Consider the following 20,120-nt stretch of genomic DNA (forward strand, 5'->3'; position numbering starts at 1 on the left):
CCCCCCTCCACTTTTTAAGGGTCTCTGTTGCTTAGGCTAACGTGCAGTGGCGTTTCATAGTTCACTGCAACCTCAACCTCAAATTCCTAGGCTCAAGCAATCCTGCCTCAACCTCCTGAGTAGCTCAAACTACAGATGTGTGCCACTTGGCTAATTTTTTTATTTCTTATTTTTATAGTGATGGGTGTCTTACTGTGTTGCTTAGGTTGGTTTTGAACTCCTGACCTCAAGTGATCCTCCTGCCTTGATTTTACATAGTGCTAGGGTTATAGTTGTGAGTCACTATACCTGGCCTGCTTGTTGATATCCTCTTTTCTTTTTTTTTTTTTGAGATAGAGTCTCACTCTGTTGTCCTACAGTTGAGTGCTCTGGCATTATCATGACTCACAGCAACCTCAAACTCTTGGGCTCAAGTGATTCTCATGCATCAGTTTCCTGGTAGCTGGGAGTATAGGCGTTCACCATAATGCCTGGTTAATTTTTTTATTTTTAGTAGAGACAGTGTCTTGCTCTTGCTCAGGCTGGTCTCAAACTCCTGAGCTCAAGCAGACTGCCCGTCTTGGCCTCCCAAAAGTGCTAGAATTATAGGTATGAGCCACTGTATCCTGCCTTCATATTTCTAATAATTTAGAGCAGAAGTTGTCCCTTTTGAAAGAAATTATTCCAGATTTTCTGCCTCAAAGCCTAATGCTATTAAGAGAGTTGGAGAAGAAATAGAATGAGGGTGTCGGTGAGATAGGTGATTTCTACCTGGACTCTGAGGAAAGAGGCTGTAAGTAAGTTTATTTTTATTTTTTTGAGATAGGGTCTTGCTATATCACCTGGGCTAGAGTGTAGTGGTGTTGTCATAGCTCTCTGCAACCTCAAACTCATGGGCTTAAGTGATCCTCCTGCCTCAACCTACCATAGGGCTAAAGTGGTTCTCCTACCTTGACCTACCATGATGCTAGGATTATATCTATGATCCACCATTCCTGGGCTAAGTTTATTCTTTTATTGTTTGTTTGTTTTTTGAGACAGAGGCTTACTATGTTGCCCTCAGTAGAATGCGGTGATGTCACAGCTCACAGCTGCTATTTTTTGTTACAGTTGTTATTGTTCTTTAGTTGGCCCAGGGTTGGATTGAACCCACCAGCCTCAGTGTATATGGCTGGTGCTGTAAGCACTGTGTTATGGGCGCCAAGCCCAAGCCACTTTTGTTGTTTTAATTTTCTTCATAGTATTGGACTTTTGAAGTGCTCCATGTACTGTCTCTTCTCTGGTACCTCCATATTCATAGCTAAGCTTGTTTTGTTGGTCCAGTATTGTGTTCCAAGATTGGACTTTGGAGCCTTTGCATAGGGTCTAATGTTTGGTCTCTGTCATATTTCACATCCACAGAGAAATAGGGAGGGGTGTGTTTCTGAGGTCTCCTCACTGGCTGTGTTGTGACTGAAGAAGCTCTTGAGTATACCTTTTAATTGCCACTTATTATCATCACAGGCATGAGAACATCACAGCAGTGAACTGTTCTCCACATCTGGCCATTTCTTCTCTGCAAGTAGTTTGCCCTTCTGACCTATGGAAGTAAAGAGTTCTAGAAACTAGAGGAAGAATCTGAGATGCATCTGAAGGGTTTGGGAGGAAAGCTTATGCTAGTAGACTTTATTTTGCTTATTATTTTGAGAGAGGGTCTCATTCTTTTGTCTGGGCTAGAGTGCACTGGTGTTATCATAACTCACTACAGCCTCAAAATTCTGGGCTCAGCTGGGTGTAGTGGTTCTTACTTGTAATCCTAGCATTCTAGGAGACTGAGGCAGGAAGATTGCTTAAGGCCAGGAGATTGAGAACAGCCTGAGCAAGAGTAAGATTATGTCTCTATGAAAAATACAAAATAAAATTAGCTGGGCATGATGGTGTGCACCTGTAGCCCCAGCTATTTAATAGGCTGAGACAGGAAAATTGCTTGAGTCCAGGAGTTTGAGGCTACAGTGAGCTATGATGACACTATTGTACTCTAGCCAGGGCAGCAGAGCAAAACTCTATCTCAAAACAAAACAAAATTCCTGGGTTGAAGTGATCCTCTTGCCTCAGAACCCCACAAGGCTAGGACTACATGCACATGCTACCACATCCAGCTAATTTTTTATTTTTTTGAGGATGTGAGGTATTGCTGTGTTGTTCAGGGTGGTCTTGAACTCTTGACTTTTTTTTTTCCAAGCCAAACTATGTCCAGCTTTATTAAAGACACTTTTCTTTTTTGAGACAGAGTCTCACTATGTCACTCTTGGTAGAATGCTGTGGCGTCCCAGCTCATAGCAACCTCAAACTCCTGGGCTTAAGTGATTTGCTTGCCTCAGCCTCCCAGGTAGCTGGGCCTATAGGTGCCCGCCACAATGCCTGGCTGTTTTTTGGTTGTAATTGTCATTGTTGTTTAGCAGGCCTGGGCCCGGTTTGAACCTGCCAGCTTTGGTGTGTGTGGCTGGTGCCCCAGCTGCTGAGCTACATGCACTGAGCCTTAAAGATACTTTTCATAAATAATCATGGTATTTCAGGCAGGACCTGGGCAGATGATCATTAACAGTATACAACAACTTTCAAATTCCCTTCTTCAGTGGTCTACCAAAAATCAGAAAGCCACTATGAAACCCAGTGAAGTCTTCATTTGATGCTCTGAACAGGGAAGTTTAGAGTGAGGGTTGACATTTCACATTTAGCATATTGTTTAATAACTTTCACAAACCAACTCTGACTTTTAGGAAATGAAATGAAAATGACAGAAGATCCAATAGTCTATAAATGGAACCACTGCTCTTTTGAGGGATCCCATCTCAATGGTGTTATTGGAAAAGTCCAGATTCCTTGATATACTGGTCACCAATGATTGGAGATCAGGTCCCAAGAGGTGACAGGGTTTAAGGGAGTTAAGACTATGCTGAAGGCAGAGGGAGAATACGACCTAAAAACAAATTAGTTTTTCAATACCACAAGGCATTTGTGTCAAGGTGGTTGTGTGTCAACATCAGGGAATCCCTCCTCTTGGGAGCCAAGAAGAAGTCTCTTAAAACTAGAGTTTTCCCTCATATCAATCTAGCTTTGGAGATATTCTATTAGTGACATATGCCCTTTCCCAAAAAAACAATGAAGTGTTCTGTGTGCTAACAACATAGGTTAAAAAAAAAAAAGAGCACAAAATTCTGCATTTTTATAAAACTTGATAAAAAATAGTATTTCAGACTGTACAGTCACCAGAAGTACACAGTTATCAAAATTGCACACATTTCACTTGGCATCCAGCACCTGCAGCTTTCTGTGCCTGGTCTGTGTTGACATCTCCATTTTCTGCAGGGTTAAAAGGGGAAACCTTGCCAGCTTCAGCCGTTCCCTTTTTCCCTTTGGGTGCCTTCTCTCCCTTCTTTGCAGGGGCCTTTTTAGGCTTGGGCTTTGGCTTTCGAGGAGCAGGTTTAGCAGACAACTTTGCGATCTTCTCTGTGGTTCGTCCTATGCCTGGGCTTTATCTCCTTTAGCATCCCCTTCAGCCTTTCTCTTGGGCATGGTGGCAATGGTGGTGGGATGTAGGGACTGGATGTGGGGATGAGGATTCGGTTGGTCCGAGGGTCGTTCTTACCTCCTCTTCTTCACACGGCTCCTGAACTCTTGGCTTTAAGTGATTATCCTGCCTCAGCCTCCCAAAGTGTTAGAATTACAGATGTGTGCTACCATAGTCAGCTAGTAGACTTTAAATGGACATTTATTTACCTTTGGGGATAGGCTCATGCTTAAATGCCTCTAATTTCTCTGAGGTTCCCAAGGGGGCAATAGCCATCTGACCATACTCGAGAAAACTAGCAGACTTCAGTCCAATGGAAGTAACATAAAGTAGGATAGTCAATACAGACAACATTGATTGCATATTTTTAGTGCAGCGAGTATTGGGTATTAGGAACTTAAGGGGCAAGCTCCTTAGCAAAGTATTTAAGGTCGATTTTGTGTTCCTGTACTCCCCAGTCTCATACTCATGGGGTATTGGGTTTGGTTGTATTTGTGAAGTAAAGTCTCCACCTTTGGGTCCAGCTGCTGAGATAATGGTGTTTGGGGCCAGAAGAGATCATTCTAGAGGTCTTTATTTCCTTTCAGACATCAGGGCTGGTTTATTGTTCCTTGAGTGAGTGAAAAGTCAGGAGATAACCCTTGCAATTCTGTTATTACCCAATGCCTCGATTTTGCATTCAGGGGCTCTTATTTTACTGATAATAAAACTGAGTCTTAGAGAAGTGAAATGGGCCATATACATTTTTAGGCCACTCAGATAATAGTGGGACTCTAGTGTTAATGAGAGCTGGGACACAAGACAAGGAGCTCACAGTGGGTGGTCATAATACTTGTTAGAATTGTTTAAACCATTGCAAAGATGCAAGATGCTTTTACAGTTAAAAATCTCCAGGGAATGAGAAGGCCCCTGCTTCTGCTTACTGCCTTATATGTTATCTTAAAACCCTACTGGTAAGAGTTTGGCTGTCCTGCTATTTTTTCCTCTTACTCATGTTGAAGTATATTTCCTCTTGCTTTTACCTCAGATGAAATAGATTTGAAGCCTTCCCCTGTATTAGAAACAAATAAATATGAATAGTACTCAGGCCAGACTATTGTACATAGTATTTTGTGTTTTGTGTGAATAATGGAGCTGGATGTACCAGTAGACTTCATCTAGAGACTCAAGCAAATTTAGTATTTCTGAAAGAAAAAGAGAAGGATGAATCTATGTTAAAGTGGGTTAAAAACACTTTGGAGTCAGACTCACTTGGGTTTATGTTCTGCTATCTACTTATTATCTGTCAGATTGTGACTGAGTTACTTATATTCTTTAAGCCTCAGTTTCATGATTTGGAGAATGAAAATAATAATCCCTATTTTTATAGCTATCTTAAGAGTTACTTGAGAGAATATATATGGTAAGCGCTTCCTCTGGCACAATGTAAATGTTCTGTATTATCAGTACCATCAACGGTGACGCCGGTAGTTTCTAGTTCTTGGCCTAAGGCTTGATTTCAGGATAGGTTATGGTGGCCAAGCACATTTTATTTTAACCATCACATCATTGTCTGTCTTCTTTGTTGGTTGGTTTGTTATTCACATCAACAGTTCTAGCTAGCTCATGATGAGTAACTGAAAGTTACCAATAGCAAGAAAACTTGCAGCTTCTTTGCCTTTTCCTTCCTTACTCCACTCAGTTCTCACCTTCCCCATGTTTTCTCTAACCAGGTGCCTGAGCCAGCAGGACCTATGTCCTGGGCATTATCTGACGTGGGGATTTTACTGGAGTAGGGCTAGCTGGGCATCATCCTGCCTGGGTCCCTTAGATAGTATGTTCTCTTTGTCTTTTGCTTTCTGCTCGTTTTTATTTATTTATTTATTTTGTTTTTTTTGAGACAGAGCCTCAAGCTATCCCCCTGGGTAGAGTGCTGTGGCATCCCAGCTCACAGCAACCTCCAACTCCTGGGCTCAAGTGAGTCTCCTGCCTCAGCCTCCCAAGTCAGCTCATAGCAACCTCCAACTCCTGGGCTCAAGCGAGTCTCCTGCCTCCGCCTCCCAAGTAGCTGGGACCACAGGCGCCCGCCACAACGGCTGGCTATTTTTTGGTTGCAGCTGTCATTGTTGTTTTGGCGGGCCCGGGCTGGATTCTAACCTGCTACCTTAGGTATACATGGCTGGCGCCTTAGCCACTTGAGTCACAGGCACCGAGCCTGCTTTCTGCTCTTTAGCCAGACATGAAGTAGTTAGCTCATTAAGTGAAGTGTGACTTTTGTCGTGGTTTTCTTCTTATCTGTATGCCCATTTCTGGTCCTTGTGCAGCAAGGTCAGGAAGGCATAGACAAATACACTGACCTGGATTTGTGCTCAAGTTGACTCTCTCCCTTTGAGATTTACAACCCATTCAATGTGGCAATGGGAGAAGAGGAAAAGGCCTTAAAGCCACTCTCGTTATTTTAATCTTAAGGGGAGTTTTTAAAAAAATCTGAGCACTATAGTTATGGTCTGTGCTTCCTCCAAATGAAGCAAATAAAGCAAAAACTTACCTTTTGGGGGAAAGGCCAATCTGAATTGGTAAAAATAACAGGAATGAGAGTGTTTTCAAGAAAATGTCATTGTCTTTTTGGTGAATCTCTGCAATATCTTTTTTTTTTTTGTAGAGACAGAGTCTCACTTTATTGCCCTTGGTAGAGTGCCATGGCATCACACCGCTTAAAGCAACCTCCAACTCCTGGGCATAGGCGATTCTCTTGCCTCAGCCTCCCGAGTAGCTGGGATTACAGGTGTCCACCACAATACCCGGCTATTTTTTTGTTGCAGTTTGGCCAGGGTTGGGTTTGAACCCACCACCCCACCCACTGAGCTACAGGTGCCACCCTGCAGTATCTTTTTTACATAGTCTTATTGCTTGCCCTGTTTTCTATTACTGTGCTTCTGGAGTATACAGAAGCCTTCTCCTATTTATTTATTTATGTATTTATTTTGAGATAGAGTTTCACTATGTTGCCCTCAATAGAGTGCTGCAGCATCATGGCTCAACCTCAAACTCTTGGGCTTAAGCAATTCCCTTGCCTCAGCCTCCCAAGTAGGTGGGACTACAGGTGCCCACCGCAACGCCTGGCTATTTTTTGTTGTTGTTGTTGTAGTTGTCGTTGTGTAGCACGCCCAGGCCGGGTTTGAACCCACCAGCCCTGATGTATGAGGCTGACGCCCCCACTGAGCTATGGGTGCCAAGCTTCCTATTTTTTACTATAGCTTCCTCCAGGACATCGTATAACACTGCCACTTTGGGTCTTATATACAATGCCAATCAGAACTATGCTTGGAATCCTTTAACGGCATTCACTGGCTGCTGAATAAATTCCAGATGTATCAGATTGTGTTGGTGTTCAAGCCTTTTGCAGTATATCCTTATCCTACCCTTTTGATGATAGCCTGCACCATCACTCATGTGTACACCTTACCTCTGATAAACTGGTCCACGTGGTCCTCTCAGTATGCCTCATGTTTGTGTTTTTTGCCAGTTTTGTGCCAATACTCTCTTTTTAGTTTCCTACTTTATGTTGCAGAGCTGCCTTCGGTGAGCCTTACCTGATATCTGTATCCCCATAGAAACCCCACTATTACAGAGTTCAGCCCGCTTTATTCTGGTTAGTTGTTTTTCTCTTATATAAACTTCTCAAGGATGTGGGCTATGCTTTATTATGTGTTTCTTAGTATAGTGCTAAATGTAGCATGAGCACCATAAATGATCGTTGAATGGATGAAAACGTGAAAACCTGAGAAATGATAATAATTCTGGTGAAATCCTACTTCTTCCCTGATTCCCAGATTTGGGATTTCAGTGTTACCTGAAAGAATTTGATTCCTTAGAATAAGCCTTATGCACCCAACTGGGTTAGACATTCCTGGAGGGCAGAGATTGCATCCCTCATTCCTCTTTGTGTACCTGCTCTCTCCACACACACCCCCCCCCCCCGCACAGTTCCTGGCACATAGAAAGTGTTAAGTAAATGCTTGTAAATGAAAAAGTCTATTTGGTCAACTAGTGGATTTGCCAGTTATTTAGCCTCCTCTGTCACTCACTGGCTGGGGCTCACCAGCTTGTATGTTGGGATGTGAGAGAAAACCAGAGTACTCAGATAAAACCCACGCAGACATGGGGAAAATGATTAAACACCACACAAGCAGTGTCCCTGGCTAGGAATTGATTTTTTTTTCTTGTCAACATTATAAGGAAATGATGTTGAATGAAATGACATGATATTATTTTAGGACCTGCTATATTATTATTATTTAATGTACCTGAGCAGACCTACATGCAGTCTCCTCTTCAAATTTTACTCTGTTCATACTGAACTCCCGTAGTGTGAGTTTCTCTGCAAACACCTGGACCTAGTTACTATAGGCTGGCTCTCAGAAGTGACAGCTTTGCCTCTCTGCTCCCCAGAAGTGTTTTCGTGTTTCTCATGCGGGGGGCTTTGGAATAGCAGTCAGGCCTGAAGTATACTCAACATTTTACTATTTTCAAATTTTACTCTTTACTCTTTTTTTTTTTTGAGACAGAGCCTCAAGCTGTCCCCCTGGGCAGAGTGCCGTGGCATTACAGCTCACAGCAACCTCCAACTCCTGGGCTCAAGCGAGTCTCCTGCCTCCGCCTCCCAAGTAGCTGGGACCACAGGCGCCCGCCACAACGCCCGGCTATTTTTTGGTTGCAGCCATCATTGTTGTTTGGCGGGTCCAGGCTGGGGATTCGAACCCGCCACCTTAGGTGTACGTGGCTGGCGCCTTAGCCAGTTGAGCTATAGGCGCCGAGCCCTCTTTACTCTTTTCAAAGGGCTTTCACACATACTGTTTTATCTGATCCTTGGAATATCTCCATTTCATGGTGGTAAAAAAAATTGAGGAGCATCTAAATGACTTACTTAGGATCATATAGCTAGTCAGGTTAGAGCTGTGACTAATCCGGGAAGCCTACTTCATGTTTATACACTTTTTGAGGGGAGGGGGGAGGGACAGAGTCTTACTATGTTGTCTTTGGTAGAGTGCCATGGCATCACAGTTCATAGCCACCTCTGACTCTTGGGCTTAAGCGATTCTCTTGCCTTAGCATCCCAAGTAGCTGGGACTACAGACGCCTGCCACAATGCCTGGCTACTTTTGGTTGTAGTTGTCATTGTTGTTTGGCAGGCCCGGGCTGGGCCCGAACCTACCAGCTCCAGTGTATGTGGCTGGCACCCTAGCCACTTGAGCTACTGGTGCTGAGCCTGTTTATATGCTTTGGTTCTTAGTTCTTGTGTCAGTAAAATAGTCTTTTCTTTTTGGAATTCTCTTATTCTCTTACCCATTTCCAGAGCAGTTTCAGTTGGACCAGGAATGGAGCTATAGTGATCCCTTTTCTGTCTTTTGATTTGAACCCTCCCCTTTTAAGGACTCATGGTTACATAGGCCTGTCTTCTCTGCAATAAAAGGATCAGTGGTAGGTTTCTCCATTTTCTGGATGGAGTAAACTAAAGCTTCAGTGGGCTAATACCTTTTAGCAGAATTTGAATTGACAGTCTGGTTTCTATTCTTTGCTGAGAATTGTTGCTGCTATTAGTCAGAGAGCTATGTTTCCAGGTTACAAATCTTTTTAGCAAAGAAGTAAATGTGGAATACAATTGGAAGGACTCGTGTAGTCCTTGGATATAATTTAATGCTTCACATCCCAGAGAGAGTAAACATTGTAACATGTGCAAGATGGGTTTGGATTAATATCCTGACAACATATGGCTTGCCATGTAGGGCATTCCTTGGAGACCCTTTTTACCATACACAGCCTGCCTTTGCCGGGTGGCCCCTTCCCACAGGTCTTCCCAGCAGCTGTTGTGCACCTGGGTGAATCATCAGCTTCCCCATGCTTTAAAAAAACCCATTTTAACTGATGAAACTCCTCATGCTGGAGGTGAAATAAACAATCCTGAGAGTGTTTTAGTATTGCCTAGCTTCCCTTGAATTTGTTCAGGGTATTCACCTCCATTGGAAACACTGGCTGATCTTCACCTCTGGTCTCTTCTGAATACAGCATTGAAAATCACCTTGCCCTTTCCACTCTGCTGCTCTTGCTGTCATGGGTGTGGAAGGTCTTTGGAAGCTCCAGGGAGGCAGCAAGCACTATAGAGGGCAGGCTCATTTCCTTTTAAGTATGAAGCAGAAATCCTTGACTTTTGCCTCTGCTATTTCTAGTTAAATCAGAATTTAAAGCCTTCAAGGAGAACTTTATGCACTGCTGACATACCTAAGAGTGGAGGAGGCTCCATGGTGATCACTGAGGTGAACCTGTTAGGGGCATGTGGAGGTTATGCTCAGGTTCTTTCCTTACCCAGACCTGATCTGTGCTATAACAAAGAGAGTCATCCTAGAAAGAGGTACCATCTGATAATTTAGTCAGGGCCTCACTAGTGGGCAGCTTTGCAGGCCTGAGACCTCAGCTGTTCATCTTGGTTTAAAGTTTCAGGGGTCTGTCTTAGGCACACGAAATTCATAGGATACCATCAAGCCACAATTACAGTTAGCTAATTAACTCCAAGAAGCACGACTACCAAGTTGATTTGTGTGGATGTGTAAGATCGTTATCTCCTCTACAGGAAAGTTTAGCTGTGTAGCCAGTTCCCCAACCCCCCCACCCCGGAGGAAATCAGGATGAAGTATGATGGAAAGCTTTTGGGCTGTAGCATCAGATATACCCAGATTTAAACCACCTACTTCAGAGGAGTTATTTAATCTCTCTGCTCCTGTTCCCTCATCTGTAACTGCCCCCCCTGAATTTTTATTTTATTTTACTTTTTTTTTTTTTTTGCAGAGAGTCTCACTTTATTGCCCTTGGTAGAGTGCCGTGGTGTCACACAGCTCATAGCAACCTCCAACTCCTGGGCTTAGGCGATTCTCTTGCCTCAGCCTTCCAAGTAGCTGGAACTACAGGCGCCCACCACAATGCCTGGCTATTTTTTTTGTTGCAGTTTTGGCTGGGGCTGGGGCTGGGTTTGAACCCGCCACCCTTGATATATGGGGCCAGTGCCCTACCTGCTGAGCCACAGGCTCCACCCCTGAATCTTTAGATATATACATAGTAAGCACTCAATAAATGTTTTGTCCCATTTGTTCCTCCCCTCCCCTCTCTTCCCCTCCCATCTGCCCCAACTCCTCTTTGTTTTTTGCATACTGTGGGCCTTTCTGTTACTACAGGTTACAGTAAAAACAACTAGATTCTAGCTCTTATCATTCATTTCCAGCTCAAGGGTTCTTTCTGGTTAGGATTTAGTCCACAGTTATTTGCTGAGTACCCACTATGTGCCAGGACCTGCTTAATCATGGGAATGTAGTAGTGAATGAGACAGATGTAGTCCCTTCTTCAGTAGCACCTCTCCAAACCCCTCCTTAGATAGGTTTCTTCTATGGATGTCTGGTCCTGTTCATTTTCTGTTGCTTCGTGTTAATTTCCTCTGAAAGGGCAGTCTTCTCTTTAGACCCAGGTGACAGTGCCTCTTTGTGTTACATGGTCCTTGCCTCCTGGCTCGCCTGCTGCCAAGCAATGAGAGCAGCATGCTCCAGCTGAAGGAGAAAGCCCCATGGGCTACTACTGCCTCTGCCATACATGTCTCAAGAGCCTGCACTTGGCACTCTTCAATGTTCCTTTTCTCCTTGAACACAGATTATAATGTTTGCTGGTAATTTAAATTTAAATAACCTTCCGCCCTTGCCTTAAAAAAAAAAAAAAGCCCTGTGTATTACAGAGTAGAGAACAAAGCAGGTCAGCCCTGATCTCCTGGCAGGGTTTATTTTATCATGGGCGCTTTTTATATAGCCTCACTAGGTTGCCTTTAATAGGGCTAATGTGTAATTCAGGCATACTGATATTCTGCAATCATAGAATCTCATATCTTTGTCATTAATAGTGGGACAGGTAGATTCAGGGGCTTTAACTGACAGGAAATGGGAGTTACTTCTCTGCTTTAGCCTTCAGACTCCATCCTCTCCCCTAGTGGGCCCTGCATAAAGAAGACCCAGCAGCTAGGATGATGATTTCTCAGCTTCCAGATAGGAGCTGGAGATAGCCCTCCACTCCCTCCTGCTTTCCTTTTTGCCAATTTTGCCAGCAGTTGCCAAGAAGTATGTGTGGGTAGGCAGGCAGAATGGCTCTCTGGGAACCATTTATTTGAGAACCCCCAGGGGAGAAATGCATTTTTTCTCCCTCTCTTGCTGTGGTGTGTGACATTGTGATTTGGTACTGCTTGTCCTTATGTAATATTGTTACTGTGTATGACTCCTCCAGCCCTGCTGGAGTTTTCAACAAAAAATTGCTTGCTGGGTGTTGGTTCCCCCAAATTCCATCACCTTCCTGGGAGGGCGGGGAATTGTGTTAACAATTAGGGACCTAGTTGAGCTTTAGTTTCTGGCTTTGTAACCTCTGGGGGCATTGTGGGTAAGCCTAGATGAGCCATGTTTCCCACTGCTGCCGGGGCTGGATATTTGCTGCAGTTGGATTTAGCATTAAGAGTTACACCAGAGTAAAGGCTTGGTTGGAAAGGAGAGAGCACAGCATAATTATTGCTTATGTACTAGTTAAACCTATCAGCCAACAGATGTTAAGTGCAGGAAAAAAGCACAATAATGTTGTTATAATGGCATAATAGTTATCATTATAATAATCAGCTGGCATAGCTTTTGATAAGAGACATACTGAAATGAGTGCAGGGGGAAGAGTTAACCTTGAACTATAGCGCAATGAATGAGGGCTTAACCTTGCAGGAGATGCTGTGTGGATGCGAATGATTCAAGTATAGAGTTGCTGCCTTCTCTGCACAGCTAGAGGAGCTATGGAGACTTTAGCTGGGATTATCTGCCCTGCAGGTACTGTCTTTCTGTTGGTGTACTTCATCACACCATTCTTTGATTAAAGGTGCTCTGGACTACAAAATTACCATCCCAGTACCTGGCAGCCTTGGGGTCTAGGAGAAGCAGAGACTTTATTCCTGTGGATGCATTTGGGATTTTCATAAGACCTAGCCACATCCCCATAGCTGTGGTCAATGAACTCCACTCCCTAAAAAACAAAAAACAAAAAACTGTGCTCCATAATTTAGGAAACGGTGGTGCATCTCAATTTTGTATATACCAATTGTGGTGGGCTGTGTTCATGGAATATAGGATTTTCTTTCTGAGAGAGCTTGCCAGGATTTGTATTCTGGGGTGTTTTTTTTATTTTTTGTAGACAGAGTCACAAGCTGTAACCTTGAATAGAGTGCTGTGACATCACAGCTCACAGCAACTTCAAACTCTTGGGTTTAAGCGATTCTCTTACCTTAGCCTCCCAAGTAGCTGGGATTACAGGTGCCTGCCACAATGCGTGACTATTTTTTTTTGCAGTTGTCATTGTTGTTTAGCTGGTCTGGGCCAGATTTGAACCTGCCAGCCTCAGTGTATGTTGCTGGTGCCCTACCCACTGAGCTACATGTGCCACCAGGTTCTATGTTCTTAATTCTAGTTTAGGAAGGGGGTGGTGGTGAAAGAGTATGGAGCAGAATGGGTCTCATTGATGACCCACAGAGGCAGCATTACGATCCAAGAAAAGAGTCTTTGATTCAGACAGACCTGGGTTTAACCCTTTATTTCTTTTTGTTTTTTGAGACAAGGTCTTGGTTTGTTCCCTAGTCTAGAATGCAGTGACATGATCATAACTCACTGTAACCTCAAACACCTGGACTCAAATGATACTCCTGATTCAGCCTCCCAAGTAGCTGGGAATACAGGTGCACACTACCACAACCAGCTAATTTTTCTTTTTTTAAGATGTGATCTTGCTGTGTTGTCCAGGCTTGTTTTGAACTGCTGGGCATGAGCAGTCCTCTCACCTTGACTTCCCAAAGAGCTAGGATTCCTGGCGTGAACCACTGTGGCTGGCTTGGGTTTGACTTTGGACCTTGCCATTTGTTAGTTGTTGGACAAGTTGATTAACCTTGCTGAGCATCAGCTACCCATCTGTATATGTATTCATCTATTTCTCATTTATTTTTTATTAACAGCTTTGTCAATAACGTACCTGTCACTTATGCTTGGCTCTAAGTGGTGCTCAATAAATACTTATTCCACCCCACCTGTTTACTATATAGAATTGAAGGGCAGAAAGAAGATCCCTCTACTTCCATAGGTAGGAATATTGGCCTCAATTAGAAATTTATGTGATCATCTTCAGGTGCTGATATTGCTTCTCTGAGCCACGATCTGTAGACTTCCTCTGAAGTGCCTCATCAGGGGAGATTTTGATACCTGTTTTATCCAAGGCGTAAAGGAGGGTTTAAAATCCTTCCAGAGAAGGATATAACTGCTTCTGTCTCAGACCCCTGTAGCCTTGCCTTTCCCATTTTCCTTTGAGTGGGTCACGTGGGGGCACCACCTACCCTGGGGCTCACTCATTTCTTGCAGGGGCTGCTTGGTTGTTTGGTTCAGTGTCTGTAATGAGTTTTTGTATTTCTATCTGCTTGGGCTTTTGCTGTGGACTTTTATTTTGGAAGCTGCAGCACTCAGACAAGGTGGTATCTTTTTAGACTATTTTTGGCTGTTGGCCAGTTTATCACTATGGCTACCACAGGCTGAAGAATGGCAGGACTTAGAAAGTAACTTCTGGAAGAAATTTGGGAAAGAGCAATGTTGGGGGAGGGAATGGTTTGGCTGAAGGTCACATAGAACAGTTTCTCTAAGTAGAACTATTTAATTTGGATAGGGCTTCATTTCCCTTCACTCTGAAATTTTGTTCTTTCAGTTAACAAATATATATAGAACATCTGTTACATTCAGACACTGTGTTAGGCCTTGAGATGTAGCCATGACCAAGTCAGATATGGTTCCTGCTTAGAGAGTGTTAATGAACACAGATGTTAATCAAATTATAATCAGACACATAAATGTAAAATTAGAATTGTAATATGTATATTACAAGAAAGGAATGTATACCATGAGAACATTGGACTGGGACTTGACTTTGTCCTGGGATTAAGAGGGTATCAGAGAAAACTTCTGTGAGGAAGTAATGTTTGAGTTAAACTGTGAAGAGCAAACAAGTATTTGCTACAGAAAGCAACCTGAGGTTGAAGAGCAGTTTGGGCTGAAGGTCTAGTTTTTGCAAAGGTTCTGGAGGTGGGAGGGCCGGAGAGTTCTATGAAGAACTAAAAGTATGAGTGGGGCATAGAGAATGAGAGGATATGGATTATAAGATGAGGTTAGAGAGATTGGTGAGGGCAGGCCTGGTCAGCCATGGTAATAAATTTTGTATTTACATGGAGAGCAGGGAAAGCCTTTGGAGGGTTATTGGTGGTTGTGGTGGGAAAAAGATCGGATATGCAGTATAAACAGATTGCTTTCTTGGACATTGGATGAATTTTGATTTGGGGGGGTGAGAATATAAAAGAGAAAAAGAACATTACTGTAATAGGTTGCTTCTTTTTCCTTCAGCCAGTTATGTTAATCTTGAGACTGACTCCCTGCAGTGTTGCCTTGTTCTTTCTGATTCATGTCCTATCTCAGTGCCAATAGTCAGTGTGCTGTTGGGGCACCTGGCCACTCAGCAGACATGGTGGCCTATGGTACCAAGTGTTTGGCATCTTTCCATCTGCCTAGAAAAAGGGTTTGAGATTTCAGGCCTGTCACTGGATAACAGCTGATAGCTACAGAGCCCTTTGTAACCTGCTGTGTCACCATCCCTCTCTTGGCTGTCACTACTGGGCGGGGGCTACCCCTTTCACCTTGGATCACTTAAGCCACTGATGCTGGCAACTCTCAGAGACATGACATGCCAGGTTAGCAAAGCCAGTACCTGTGGTTTGTGTAACATTTGGTTCTGGTTGATGTAGGTGTGCACATACTCTCTCTTGGCATCAACCTATATCTGGAGGGGCTGAAATGGGCTGGTTGTGTAGCCAGGAAGACTGAGGTCCAGGAGAGACCTTGATAAAAAGAAAACCGTATCACATGCTGCCATCCATGATGGGTGGTTACAGACCCTAGACCAGAGCCATTCTTCAATTGTAGTGTGGCCTCCCCACTGGTTCTTTCACTTACTAAAGTAATGCCACACAGTGGATAGGAGAATAGCCTTTGAACTTGGGCCAGTTTTAGTTAGAATCTCAGCACCACATACAAGCTGTGTGACCTTGGACAAATTACTTCACTGAACTGAGCCATACTTCCCTCACCTCTAAATGGGGAATAATGATAGTGTCATGGTATGCTAAGGATCCTTGAAGGTGATTCAAGTGAGGGCTCAAAAGAGGAGAGCTGTAGAGAAAACCTCAGGTTTATTACAGATTACCTAAATGGTCTTGATCAGAATATTGATAAAAATATGGGTAGTAAAGGCCATTCTGATGAAGTCTTAGGTAGAAATGAGGGACATTTTCTTAGAAACCATGGGAAAGGCAGATAAAGGAAAGGCCATTTTATTGGAAAGTGGCACAGAACTTGGTTGAATTGTATATGTATCCTAGTGCTTTGTGGGAGATAGAACTTTTTGTTGTTGTTGTTGTGAGGTAGAGTCTCACTTTGTCACCCTGGGTAGAGTGCTGTCGTGTCATAGCTCACAGCAACCTCAAACTCATGGGCTCAAGAGATCCTCTGGGCGGCGCCTGTGGCTCAAAGGAATAAGGCACTGGCCCATGTGCTGGAGGTGGCAGGTTCAAACCCAGCCCTGGCCAAAAATAAATAAATAAAAAAAAAAAATAAAAAAAAAAAAAAGGAGATCCTCTTGCTTCAGTCTCCCAAGTAGCTGGGACTATAGGCACCTGCCACAACAAACAGCCAGCTATTTTTTTAGAGATGAGGTCTTGTTCTTGCTCAGGCTGGTCTGGAACTCCTGAGCTCAAGCGAACCACCCTCCTTGGCTTCCCAGAGTGCTAGAATTACATGTGTGAGCCACTGTGCCCCGCCTGAGGTAGAACCTTTGAGTGATGAAATAGGATATTTTTTGGAACAAATATCTAAGCAATGTGTTGGGGATGCAACATGACTTCTCTTGGATACTTATAGTAAAATGCAAGAAGAGACACAAGAATTCAAGGTGAACTTTATAATCAAAAAGAAAGCAAAACTTAAAGATATGGAAAAGTCAACCTGGCTATGTTGTAAAGAATGGGAATATTAGGCTGACACAGTGGCTCATACCCATAAACCCAGCACTTTGGGAGGCCAAAGGAGGAGGATCACTTGAGCCCAGGAGTTCAAGACTAGCTGGAGCAACATAGCAAGAGCCTGTCTCTACAACAATTAAAAAAAATTTTTTTTAAACCTAAGAAAAATGGAAAAAGTATGTTCAGGGGAGATCACCAAGGATATGGCCAAGCAGATGTTTAATAATGAGATTAGGATGGATAGAAGGAAGCTAGATACTATTCATCAAGACAATGGCAGAATGACCCCAAATGCATTTTGGAGATCTGTGGGGGCTGCCCTGCTCATTGTAAGCCCAGAATGCCTGGACCTTGGAGACAGTACAATTTTAAGGTTCTGCTTCTCATCTAGTGTTTCTTGGCTACCCTACCTGTGTCTTGAATGGGCCCAGGTGTAGCTGGGCAGGGTCTAGGGAATAAACCATGGTAGTATCTTTGTTTTTTTGGAGACAGAGTCTCATTCAGTCACCCTGGAGTTGAGTGCCATGGTGTCATAGTTCACAGCAACCTTAAACTCTTAGGCTCAAGTGATTCTCTTGCCTCAGCCTTCCTGAGGCAAAAAATGCTTGACTATTTTTTAGAGACAGAGGTTTCGCTCTTGCTCAGGCTGGTCTCAAACTCCTGCCTTGGTCTCCCAGAGTGCTGGAATTACAGGCATGAGCCAGCGTGCCTGACCCCTAGTGTCTTCACAGTGCCATCTTCAGGGATACACAGAGTGTATGAACTATGGAGGCATGGTCTAGGTTTGCCTAGATTTCAAAGGAGAGCCTCAGAGCCCAGGCAGAAAATGACTACATGGGCAGGGCTCTCAGAAAGCCCCAACTAGTTCATTGCCCAGTGGAGCCATGGAGTCAGTTCATTGCCCAGAGAATCCCGACTAGGACAATTCCAGTGGCACCTTGGGGGTAGAGCCTCCCCCTGCACATCAGAATGATAGAGCTACCAATATTGCAACTCTGTCTAGTAGACTGACTTACACCTGAGAGAGCCGAGTATAGGATTCATCCAGTAAAGGCATGGGGGCAAGGTCTTGCAGAGCCTTGGGTATTCAATGTGTCTAGAAGGCAGGACATGGAATCAGAGATTTTTTCTCAGGCCTTAAGGTTTAACATTGTTTGCTCTGTTGGATCTTGGATTTACTATGTGATTATTTCTGGGCTCTCTTTTTTTTTTTTTTTTTTTTTTATAGAGGCAAAGTCTCACTTTGTTGCCCTTGGTAGAGTGCTGTGGCATCACACAGCTCACAGCAACCAGACTTAAGCGATTCTCTTGCCTCAGCCTCCCGAGTAGCTGGGATTACAGGCGCCTGCCACAGTGCCTGGCTATTTTTTGGTTGCAGTTCAGCCAGGGTTGGGTTTGAACCCATCACCCTTGGTACATGGGCCAGCACCCTACTCACTGAGCCACAGGTGCTGCCCCTGGGCTCTCAGTTTAATTCTGTTCTATATATCTGTTTGCTAGTACCAAACTTTTGATTACTATAGCTTTGTAGCAAGCTTTGAAATTAGGAAGCATGAGTCTTCTAGCTCTCTTCTTCTTTTTCAAGATTGTTTTGATTATTGTGAGTCTCTTGAAATTCTATATGATTTTTAGGATAGGATTTTCTATTTCTATTTTCTATTGACATTTTTTTCCCCAGTGTCATTGGGATTTTGATAGACATTGCATAGAATGTGTAGATTGCTTTGGGTAGTATTGACACTTAGTATTAAATTTTCCAATCCACAAACATGGGATGTGTTTCCATTTTCTTATGTCTTTTATTTTTATTTTTTATTTTGAGATACATGGGCGTTGTGACGGTTACCTATAGTCCTAGCTACTTGGGAGGCCAACTCACGAGAATTACTTATGCCCAAGAGTCTGAGGTTGCTGTGAGCTATGATGCCAGGGCACTCTACCAAGGGCAACAAAGTGAGACTCTGTCTCAAAAAAAAGTAATCAATTCAGCAAATTAATAGGACACAAAGTTAACACACAAATACACCTATCCATTGCATTTCTATACCCTAGCAATAAAAAATCCAAAAGGTAATTAAGAAAACAATTTCACTGGCCAGAGCGGTGGCTCTTACCTGTAATCTTAGCACTCTGGGAGGCCGAGTTAGGTGGACTCCTTGATCTCACGAATTCCAGACCAGCCTGAGCAAAAGCAAGACCCATCTCTACTAAAAATAGAAAAACTGAGACAAGAGGATTGCTTGAGCTGAGTTGAAGGTTGCTGTCAGCTATGATGCCACAACACTCTACCCAGTGTGACAGCTTGAGATGCTGCCTCACAAAAAAGAAAATAATTTTATTTACCATAGCATCAAAAAGAAAAAAGTACTTAGGAATTAACCAAGGAGGTAAAAGACTTATACAGGGAAAACTACAAACCCTTGCTGAAAGAAATTAAAGACCTAAGAAAATGGCTGGGTATGGTGGCTCACACCTATAATCCTAGCATTTGGGAGGCTGAGGCGGGTAGATCACTTGACCTCACAGGTTTGAGACCAGCCTGAGCAAGACCGAGACCCCTGTCTCTAAAACTAGCTGGGTGCTGTGGCGGGCTTTTGTAGTCCCAGCTTCTTAGAGGCTGAGGCAATAGAATCATTTGAGCCCAAGAATTTAAGGTTGCTGTGAGTTACGACGCCATAGTACTCTAACCAAGAGTGACAAAGTGAGACTGTCTCAGAGAGAGAGAGAGAGAGAGAGAGAGAGAAAGAATGGAGCTATTACTACCAATTCTACAGAAATACAGAGGATTATAAGAGAGCACTATGAGCAAACATGCACCAACAAATTGGATAACCTAGGTGATATACACAGATTCACAGATACATAAAACCTACCAAGAATGAATCACAAAGAAATAAAAAATCTGAACTGACAGTCCTATAACTAGAAGGGAGATTGAATCAGTAATCAAAAATCTCCCCACAAAGAAAACCACTAGACCTGATGCCTTCAGTGAATTGGGATCACTTGTTCTTTTCTTGCTAATACGTTTGAGTTTTCTGTGGATTCTGGTTATTAAACCTTTGTTGGAGACATAACCTGCAAATATCTTCTCCCATTCTGAGGGCTGTCTGCTTACGTTACTTACTGTGTTCTTGGCTATGCAGAAGCTTTTTAGTTTGATCAGGTCCCAGTAGTGTATTTTTGATGCTACTTCAATTGCCTGAGGGGTTCTCGTCATAAAATATTCGCCCAGGCCAATTTCTTCAGGAGTTTTCCCTGCACTTTCTTCTAGTATTTTAATAGTTTCATGTTTTTTTTATTTTTATTTATTTATTTATTTATTTTTTTGAGACAGAGCCTCAAGCTGTCCCCCTGGGTAGAGGGCCGTGGCTTTACAGCTCACAGCAACCTCCAACTCCTGGGCTCAAGTGAGTCTCCTGCCTCCGCCTCCCAAGTAGCTGGGACCACAGG

At 43.3% G+C, this 20,120-nt stretch overlaps 1 protein-coding gene and 1 pseudogene across 1 annotated transcript in view; one reads left to right on the plus strand and one right to left on the minus strand.

The window, feature by feature from the left end:
- Positions 1 to 20,120, plus strand: part of SIL1 (SIL1 nucleotide exchange factor) — a 258,671-nt gene that overhangs the window by 9,189 nt on the left and 229,362 nt on the right. The gene's annotated exons all lie outside the window — the stretch shown is intronic.
- On the minus strand, positions 3,245 to 3,534 carry LOC111726185 (annotated as a pseudogene).

Source organism: Otolemur garnettii, unplaced genomic scaffold (genome assembly GCF_000181295.1).
Source record: "Otolemur garnettii isolate 467f Iridium unplaced genomic scaffold, OtoGar3 scaffold00003, whole genome shotgun sequence".
Lineage (NCBI taxonomy): Eukaryota > Metazoa > Chordata > Mammalia > Primates > Galagidae > Otolemur > Otolemur garnettii.